Source organism: Apium graveolens, chromosome 6 (genome assembly GCF_009905375.1).
Source record: "Apium graveolens cultivar Ventura chromosome 6, ASM990537v1, whole genome shotgun sequence".
NCBI lineage: Eukaryota > Viridiplantae > Streptophyta > Magnoliopsida > Apiales > Apiaceae > Apium > Apium graveolens.
The window spans coordinates 247,806,404-247,815,530 of record NC_133652.1 but is presented as its reverse complement, the minus strand read 5'-3'; the positions used below and the strand labels follow the sequence as shown (position 1 = coordinate 247,815,530).

Genomic DNA, 9,127 nt, shown 5'->3' with positions numbered 1-9,127 from the left:
AGTCTCTAAATCATCTAGCTTCACTTTCCGAGAGAGAATACCTTTCATAAACTTTGCATAACTAGGCATCTGCTCAAGAGCCTCAGCGAAAGGTATATTGATATGAAGTTTCTTGAACACCTCCAGAAACTTCTCAAATTGCTTGTCCAGCTTTTTCTTCAACAGCCGCTTAGGAAAAGGTGGGGGAGGATAGATCTGTTTCCCCCCTGTATTACCCTCAGGAGGAGTGTGCTCAACAGTAGTCTTCTTGGTTCCACTTCGTCTTCCTGTTGCTCTACTTCTTTCTCAGCCCCAACTTCTTCAGTCAATACTTGAGTTTGTTCGGGATTCACAACCTTTCCAGACCTCAAAGTGATTTCCTTTACCTGCTCCTTAGCTTTCCTCTTTTCTGGCACTTCAGTGTCACTAGGTAGTGTACCAGGCTGACGATTTAGCAAGGCATTGGCAATTTTCCCAATTTGATTTTCCAAGGTCTTGATAGAAAAAGCTTTACTTTTGCACATAAGTTTCAACTCCTCAAATTCAGATTGTTCATTAGCTTGTTACAGCTGGAGCTGCTGCTTTGGTGCATATTGTGGTTGCTAAAAACCAGGGGGTTATACTGCTAAGCTTGATACTGCTGATAAGGCTGTTGAACCACATTCTGAACGTTGCTCCAACTGAAATTAGGATGATTGTGGTTGTAGGGATGATAGGTGGTTCCCTGAGTCAGTCTCTGAGAAGGATTCTGGTATTCATTAGCAGCCATTAGTTCAATCACTTCATAGGCTTCATCGTAGCTCTTAGCCCACAAGGCTCTTCCTGATACTGCATCGAGCATGGGTCTAGAAGTAGCACCCAATCCATTGTAGAAACATTTTATAATTATCCAATCAGGCATGCCATGGTGTGGGAACTTCTTTAGCATCTCCTTATATCGATACCAAGCCTCACACAAAGATTCTCCTGTTTGTTGAGCAAACGGAGTAAGAGCATTCCTGATTGTAGCAGTCTTTGCCATAGGGAAGAATTTAGTGAGAAAATTTTGAGCAAGATCTTCCCAAGTGGTGATAGACCCTGCTGGTAGAAAATGTAACCAGCACTTAACCTTATCCCTCAGAGAGAACGGGAAGAGTCGAAGCTAGATAGCATCTTCAGTCACATCATTGAACTTGAAAGTGTCACAGATCTTGATGAATTCCCTGATGTGCATGTTGGGGTCTTCAGTAGGAGAACCCCCAAACTGAACTGAGTTCTGTATCATCTGAATCGTGCTTGACTTGATCTCAAAAGTGTTAGCCCTGATGGCTTGCCTGATGATGCTTGACTGAATGTCATTGATCTTAGGCTGAGAATAGTCCATCAAAGCCTTAGGATTTTCTGCTTGATCACTCATCTCTACTAAAGCTGGTTCCTCGACTTTCTCTTCTTCTTCTACCTTCTTTTCTACTTCAAAAACTTCCTTTTGAACTACCACAACTTCTTCCTCGGCTTTATCCAGTGTTCTCTTACGAGTACGCGAACGCGTATGCATACATCCTCGCTAGAGTACCTGAAACAATGCAAGGAAACGAATAAGTAACAATTTCTGAGTTAATGAAATTTAACGACCACTGATGGAAAGCACATAAACTATAAATTAACACTGCAGTCCCCGGTAGCGGTGCCAAAAACTTGTTAGTCGTTAAACACGCGCTAATAATACACGCAAGTATACGCGTTCGCAAGTAATATAGAATCTTTTCTAGTTCGTTCCCACAGAGACTGGCTTAGTTAACTAATTAATTCACACACTTAAGCAATAATGTATGGTTATTATTCAATGCTAAGACGATAACAAATTGAGGTTGTTTATAACTAAGAATTATGCTAACAATTATAACTAAGAGAATAAGATTGACTGAGTTAATATATATGACAAACATGGGATTCTAACTTCATTTATTACTTCATTTAATAGCCTTATTATTCTTAACCTTAGCATGCAATAGTGATGACACTAATCAGATAACACGAAACTGATAAACGCCAACTTTCGTTGCACGAGTACCATACTACCAAACATCCACAAAAGAGATGGAAGCTGAATAGACACCAATAATATTGAGACCCTGTATGTCTATAGAATTTTACAACATAACGGTTTAAGCACAAGTTATCTATCTTGATTGCATAGGGCAAGTAAGATGGTTAAAATTACCTACGAATCATGCATAAAAAATATATGAACCTATGCTAGCATGGCAACTTCTAAATCCTTAAATTCACTTTCACTTCATTAAGAATTAACACCCTATCTTATAAGTTCATAACGCTCTTAAGATGAATACGCACAACCAATACTAGGTTATCATACAATCATCACATACTAAGGCATCGAAATAAATTAACTAAAGAAATCCATAAATAAATCCATTAGAACCCCACGATAACGATTAGCCCACAATCAGACTCATCACCAACGTGAGTTCTGATGAAAGCATGGTATAATAAAAATAGTCTTTGTACTTAAATAACAAAACCAAGTACGAAACAAGTGTAAGATTCACAAATAAGAAAACTAGCATCCAAGTTACAACTTAGAACAAAGATTCACAAGTAAAAAACAAGATCTTCTTCATCTTCATTGAATCGTGTTAACACGGTCTTCTTACAGCTCTCCTTGATATGTCTCTGGCTTGATATCCTATTAAAAACGACCTAAAGTTATTTATATAGCAGCCTTGAGCAGCAGAGAAGTCCAGAAATCAGTCTTCTATTCTAAACAGGATTTTTGGTACCCGACCTAGCGCGGCCGCACCCTTGATCAGTGCGGGCGCGCTGGGCTTCTGCCAAAACTTTGACTTCTTCTTTTTCTTGCAGATTTGAGCCGGTCTTCATGAGCTTTATTCCTTAGACACCAACTTAACACATATTCGCATCAAATCAACGCTAATTCACCCGATTCTCAGATTAATGCCTGAAATGCAAAAACACTAGAAAACACATTGAAATACCAATAACTTGAGTACAGATACACCAATTCAAAGCTTTATAGAACATTATAAAGTGTCATAAATGTCACTCAACACTCAGCTTCATAAGAAACAGAGTCTAAGACACCTTGATATTCTTGCTGAAATAGCTGTTTCTTTTCAGCCTCATTGGCATCCATTAACTCACTTACAATGGGCTCTTCCCATTCTTCTGTACCTGCTTTTCTCTCATAATCTCTCTGTTTTTGCATCAAGGGCTCCCCTTGGCTTCCCACCCTCACCTTCACCTACTAAGGTGGGACTCCACTAACTCACTTTTGCCAAGCTGGAAGAAATAGCTTGCAGAGTTTCACTCATTTCCTCTCCTTTTGCCTGAGAGTAACTCAGCCTCTCACTCTGTTCACTCCCTTCCCTCAATCCTAAGAGTGACTGTACAACCACTAGATCATCTGCACTTGTAACTGTAGTTGAAATTTGGAGTGGTGCAGTGATATTCAACGGATGAGAAACATTCATCGAAATAGTAGTTGAAAGTTTCAACGGATGACTACTGTGAAGCATATCCGTCGAGATACAGTCACTGGTAGACAGATGAACAATATCCATCGAGATAGTAGAAATGACAGAGTTTGTATGACGCCCTCAATCTCGAGGTTAGGAAATGAGGACCCACACGCCTTTAATCTACTAATTAAAAAAGCATAAACCCCGATTACCTACTAACAGGATCAAACAGGATAAAGTATGAGACAAGACTATAACTACCAATCATAATTATAACTTACAACCCCAAAATAATATTAAATATACATAGTCGATCCCGGCTTGGAACCGACAGATAACTCATTATATCTTTATAACTCTCTGTCTAAGCACTTGCTCACTCAAATACTTTACTACTTGTTCTGGCAACCGGAAGCCCTCAACATGATAGGGACCACCAGGTACACTCTTACAAGCAGTGCGCCTAAGCCTGGCCAACTTTTTGCTTAACTTCCATGGTTAGATTAAAACAAAACATATGAGTATAAAACTCAACAAGTAACTATAAAGCAGTTCTACGATATAAAATCCACAATTTACTTTACCAATCTCAGGGCATTCTACTTTATCAGATCTAGGTGGCAGGTTTCTATCTTTTGGGTAAAGAAAGGGTTATGAAGGAAAAATTTGGGGCTTTCAAGGAACAAGGCTCAAAGCAGGGTGAAAGCCGACATTCATCACAAATCATTAAAGGATCAAAACAGATCTTTCAAAAAGGAAAGCGACAATCTTTTCATTATATGGAATCAAATATATGATCAACAGAATAAAAATCAGGGTTCACGAGTTATAAGCTGCACAATATCACAATCAACTCTTTTCAAAGCAATATAAACCATTTCATTTTCAAATAATCAATTACCGAGTAGGAAATTTCAATTTCATTTTAAAAATTAATATGGAACCCTTGATTGGACCACTTTAACTTTCATTTCATTATAATACGGGTGATCATCCCGTATCGACCTCCATCCGGTCTTTAAGGTACCAAATGGCATAATTTCAGCCTTAAACTGGACTAGCCCCGCTAGCCTCTTACAATGACTAGACTAGTCCCACTAGCCTCTTACGTCCAATCCAATCCATCAGGAATTCGTTTGGAAAACCTTGAGTTAGAAAAAGTAGGTTTTCTAAATTCATTTTATCATTACCAAGATTATAAAATCATTCAGACTCTTTCAAGTCGAAACTCATTCTTAAATCCAATTTCAAGAAATCAAAGTTAAGGAAATGAATCAAGGATAAGCAAGGTACAATTTTAGGGATCTTGAATCAATGATAACAAGGTACTTAAGTTAGAAGAATCAAAACTATTTCAAGGATCGATAGGGAATATGGTGATCAAGGAATATAGCATCCTTACAAGGGATTCGTAAAGGTACTTATAGGGTTTATAACAGTTCACGGTATAAAAAATAATTTGAATAAGAAAGATAGGTTACCAAAGGGTTGAATCAATGAGCTTATCAATAACAGTTTTACAAGATCAAAGACAGGGTATCTCAAATCAATAACAGGGGTTCATTCTTTTAACAGTTCAATACTCTACATGGCATGAACAATATCCTCTCTATAACCATTTACACAAGTAATTAGAGTTACTTTCCTGAATTCGCTTTCCTGAAGGTTGAACTACTGCCACCTAGTACACCTTTCCCTTTCCTAGCCTGAATGCCCTCACGCTCCGAATCTACAATAAAAACCAAAACCTTAATCAGTTTCTCAACTCTCGTTCCCGGAACGTTCACTCAATACGATAGCTCGCTTATACTTTTGACTCGAACTATACGAGTATAGCTTATATACACACATGCACATAGCATATAACACATTCTTTTATCGTAGCCTTTATATCTATATATACTCAATAATCAACTTATACTCGCTTTAATCTCGACCATTCTTTAAATCAAAGGATTATAACTCATACGAGTACACGATTCATACACAACTAAATCTTTACGACCATAACTATCACTTATAGTTCTTTAATATCAAACAACTTAATTCCCTTTTTCTTTTATTCCTTAATTCGAACCAAAACAACAATTAATCAAACAAATGAATCACATATCTCCTAGAATTTTACATGCAATCACTTAGCAAGGTAATGGAACCAAATCAATCGCTTTTATACTTATATTCCATTCAGTTATAGTCATAAAACACAACCAAATGTACTCAATTTCAATTACACATAATCAAACACAAATAAACCTCTTTTGGTAACATGCAAATTACAAGAGTCACTTACGCAATTAAGCTTCATCCTTTTTAATCCAAAAACCGAATCATAATCACATTAAGAATCGAAAATCAACACCTTCTTTCAATTATCAAAATTCGAACACAAGCACCATCCAATTATTGACATGCAACCAAGTTCTCCCTTTCAATTATCACTAGCAACTAATATAATTAGCATCTAAACTCACAAAAATCAACTTAATTCTCTTTTTAACCATAAGGCCCATTCGGGTTTTTCAAGAAAACACACATGCAAAGATCAATCTTGTCATGCAAAGTTTTAGATCACATTTCAACTTGTTTTAAACCTTAACTTAGACATTCAACTCATTTTCTTTACAAATCAAACTAAACTTATTCGATTATACTCAAATCTTGCATGTAATTATCAATTTATCTCTTTAAACCAATAACCATTCTAAATTCCCACTAATATCCTAAAATAATAATCCACGATCACTTTATTCAACAAAAATCAACTTAATAACTTTCGATATCAAAACTCATTCGATTTTTAAGAAATCACCACATGCAAACACCGAAAATAAGTTTTATAACTACTAGAGTTCAATAATAACATCATCACTCGCCACCGGTTCACCGGAGTTCATCACCGGTGGCGGTGGCTTCACGACGGTGCCCTCATTCGAGGGTATCCAACCATGAAACCTCCGTTTACTTAAAAAAATGCAGCAACACTACATGCAATATGATTTCATCATAAAAATCACAGAAACAAGAATTGATCAAATAAAACTCGGGTCTCGGCTCAAAACCGAACCTAAACACACACACGCACTTCGCATGCAAGCATAAACACACACATGCACATGAATTGAAGCTCATGTATGGAACAAAGATGAAGATTCATGGAGAATTTCAAAAAATTAGAGAGAGAGAGAGAGAGAGAGAGAGAGAGAGACAATATACCGAGAGGAAAAAGAGAGAGAAGAGAGAGCTTCGAGAATGAGAGAGAGATGAGAGAAAAATGAGAGAATGAGAGAATGAGAGAAAGTGGCTGGGTGGAAAAGAAAAGAAGGAGGAGGAAATGAGTTTATATATGCTTAGAGGGCAGGGGTATTTTAGTAATTTACTAATCCCCCTTTTATGTTTGATTTACCTTCTCTTTTTACTCAAATTAAATAGAAATTGAATATTGGATATATCCCTCTCGGAAAGTCGAAAATTATTGTGAATGACAATTTTAAGACGTAGATCTCGAAATTAGCTTTCCAACCATTAATAATAATAAGATTTTGAGCGCATGGTTGATTTTATATGATTTTTACAAGTTCGTACTAAATATAGCATTTTAGCACATGAAAATCAATTTAAAATGCAACGATCACCAAATAAATCCGTCCATCATTTTTAAAAAGTCTCTAGGACTATTTTGAAGATAACAGAACAAATCTCATGCCTTTATCTTACTCAGATAATTTTATAAAAATGTGCGAAGGTTAAATAAACCTTATTTAAATCAAATAATTCCCTTAAATCCATAAAAATATCAACAGATCACGTAATCATGCATAAAAATAAGCAAGCACACATACGAACACATCACAACTCATGTCTAATCATAAAAATTGTCCTTCTTTAATATTATTCATTTCTACGTGTACCGGGTCACGTTCAGCCTGACAGTGTGACGCGAAGCGTTTCAATTACGCTTTACAATATCATTATCGACCAACACGTCACTAGAACGCAATACTTTACTCAAGCATTTCATTTCATATAATAACACATTTTAAATACTTTAATCCCTTTTTAGGACGGGTTCCGTTCTACTTGACGGCCCGACAACACAGCTTAATTCCTAAGCTGACTCTTTAAATTGGAATGCTTCTATTTACGCTCCTAGATACTAATATACAGTAAAGGCAATTTATCAACACTTAATCACATAATTATAATCACTTCACATAAATCACACTTTTATTCACTTAATTACGTCGCAAAATTCTCAGTCGTCACAATCTACCCTCCTTAAAAGGATTATGTCCCCAGATTCTAGTCTAAGCAAATAGATGGGGATACTTCTCTTGCATTTCACTCTCTAATTCCCAAGTTGATTCTTCTACTAATGGATTTCTCCACAACACTCTGACTAGAGGTACAACTTTATTTCTAAGTGTCCTCTCCTTTCGGTCTAAGATTTGAACTAGTTGTTCCATATAAGACAAATCTGGTTGAATTTCCACTGGTTCCAATTCGATCATATGGCTCGCATCAGCATTATACTTCTTCAGAAGAGATACATGAAATACATTGTGTAGATGTTGCATTTGCGGAGGTAGCGCTAATTCATATGCCACCTTCCCAACTCGTCGCAGTACCTCGAATGGTCCAATATACCTAGGACTCAACTTCCCTTTCTTTCCGAATCGGGTTAAACCTTTCCAAGGAGATATCTTTAACAAGACTTTGTCTCCAGGTTCGAATTGCACATCTTTTCGTTCTTGATTTGCATACTTCGTTTGTCGATCTTAAGCTGCAACTAATCTTTTCCGAATCATTTCTACCTTTTCCTTCGTTTGTTGAACTAGCTCTGGGTCAATTAATTTGCGCTCTCCAACCTCGTCCCAATACGTAGGGGACCTACATTTTCTTCCATACAACGCTTCATAAGGCGGCATGCCAATACTCGCGTGATAACTGTTGTTGTAGGAAAACTCAATTAACGGCAAATGATCGTCCCAATTTCCTTTGAAATCTATTGCACAGGTTCGCAACATATCTTTAATTGTCTGAATTGTCCTTTCACTTTGTCCGTCAGTCTGCGGATGATATGCCGTACTCATTTTCAGCTTAGTTCCCCAATGATCATGGAACTGTCTCCAAAATCTCGAGTTAAACCTTGGATCTCTATCAGAAATGATAGATAAAGGAACTCCGTGACGCATCACAATCTCATCCAAATACAATTTGACCAACTTTTCCAACGAAGACCTTTTATTTATTGGCAAGAAATGTGCTGATTTCGTCAATTGATCGATTACCACCCAAATCGCATCATGATTAGACTTGGTTTTAGGTAACCCTACTACGAAATCCATCGCGATATGCTCCTATTTCCATTCTGGTATTCTAGTGGTTGAAGCAATCCGCTTGGCCTCTGATGTTCTGCCTTGACTCTTTGACACGTGTAACACTTACTTATCGATTCCATAATTTCCTTTTTCATGTTTGGCCACCAATAACTTTCTTTTAAATCCTGGTACATTTTCGTACTTCCAGGGTGAATTGAAAATCTCGAGTTATGCGCTTCTTGCAAAATCTCGTGTTTTAGTTCCACGGCATTAGGTATCCAAATACGTGAATTAACACGGTATATTACTTTTCCATCCTTTTGAGCTTTAACTTCTTCCCGGATAACT

The 9,127-nt window shown here is 37.0% G+C and overlaps 1 non-coding gene across 1 annotated transcript; it reads left to right on the top strand.

Annotated features, from left to right (window-relative positions):
- The first annotated feature begins 878 nt into the window (after positions 1–878).
- Positions 879–985, top strand: LOC141670199 (small nucleolar RNA R71). Its single transcript, XR_012554441.1, has one exon. It is a non-coding gene; the product is annotated as a small nucleolar RNA R71 (small nucleolar RNA).
- The last annotated feature ends 8,142 nt before the right edge of the window (positions 986–9,127 follow it).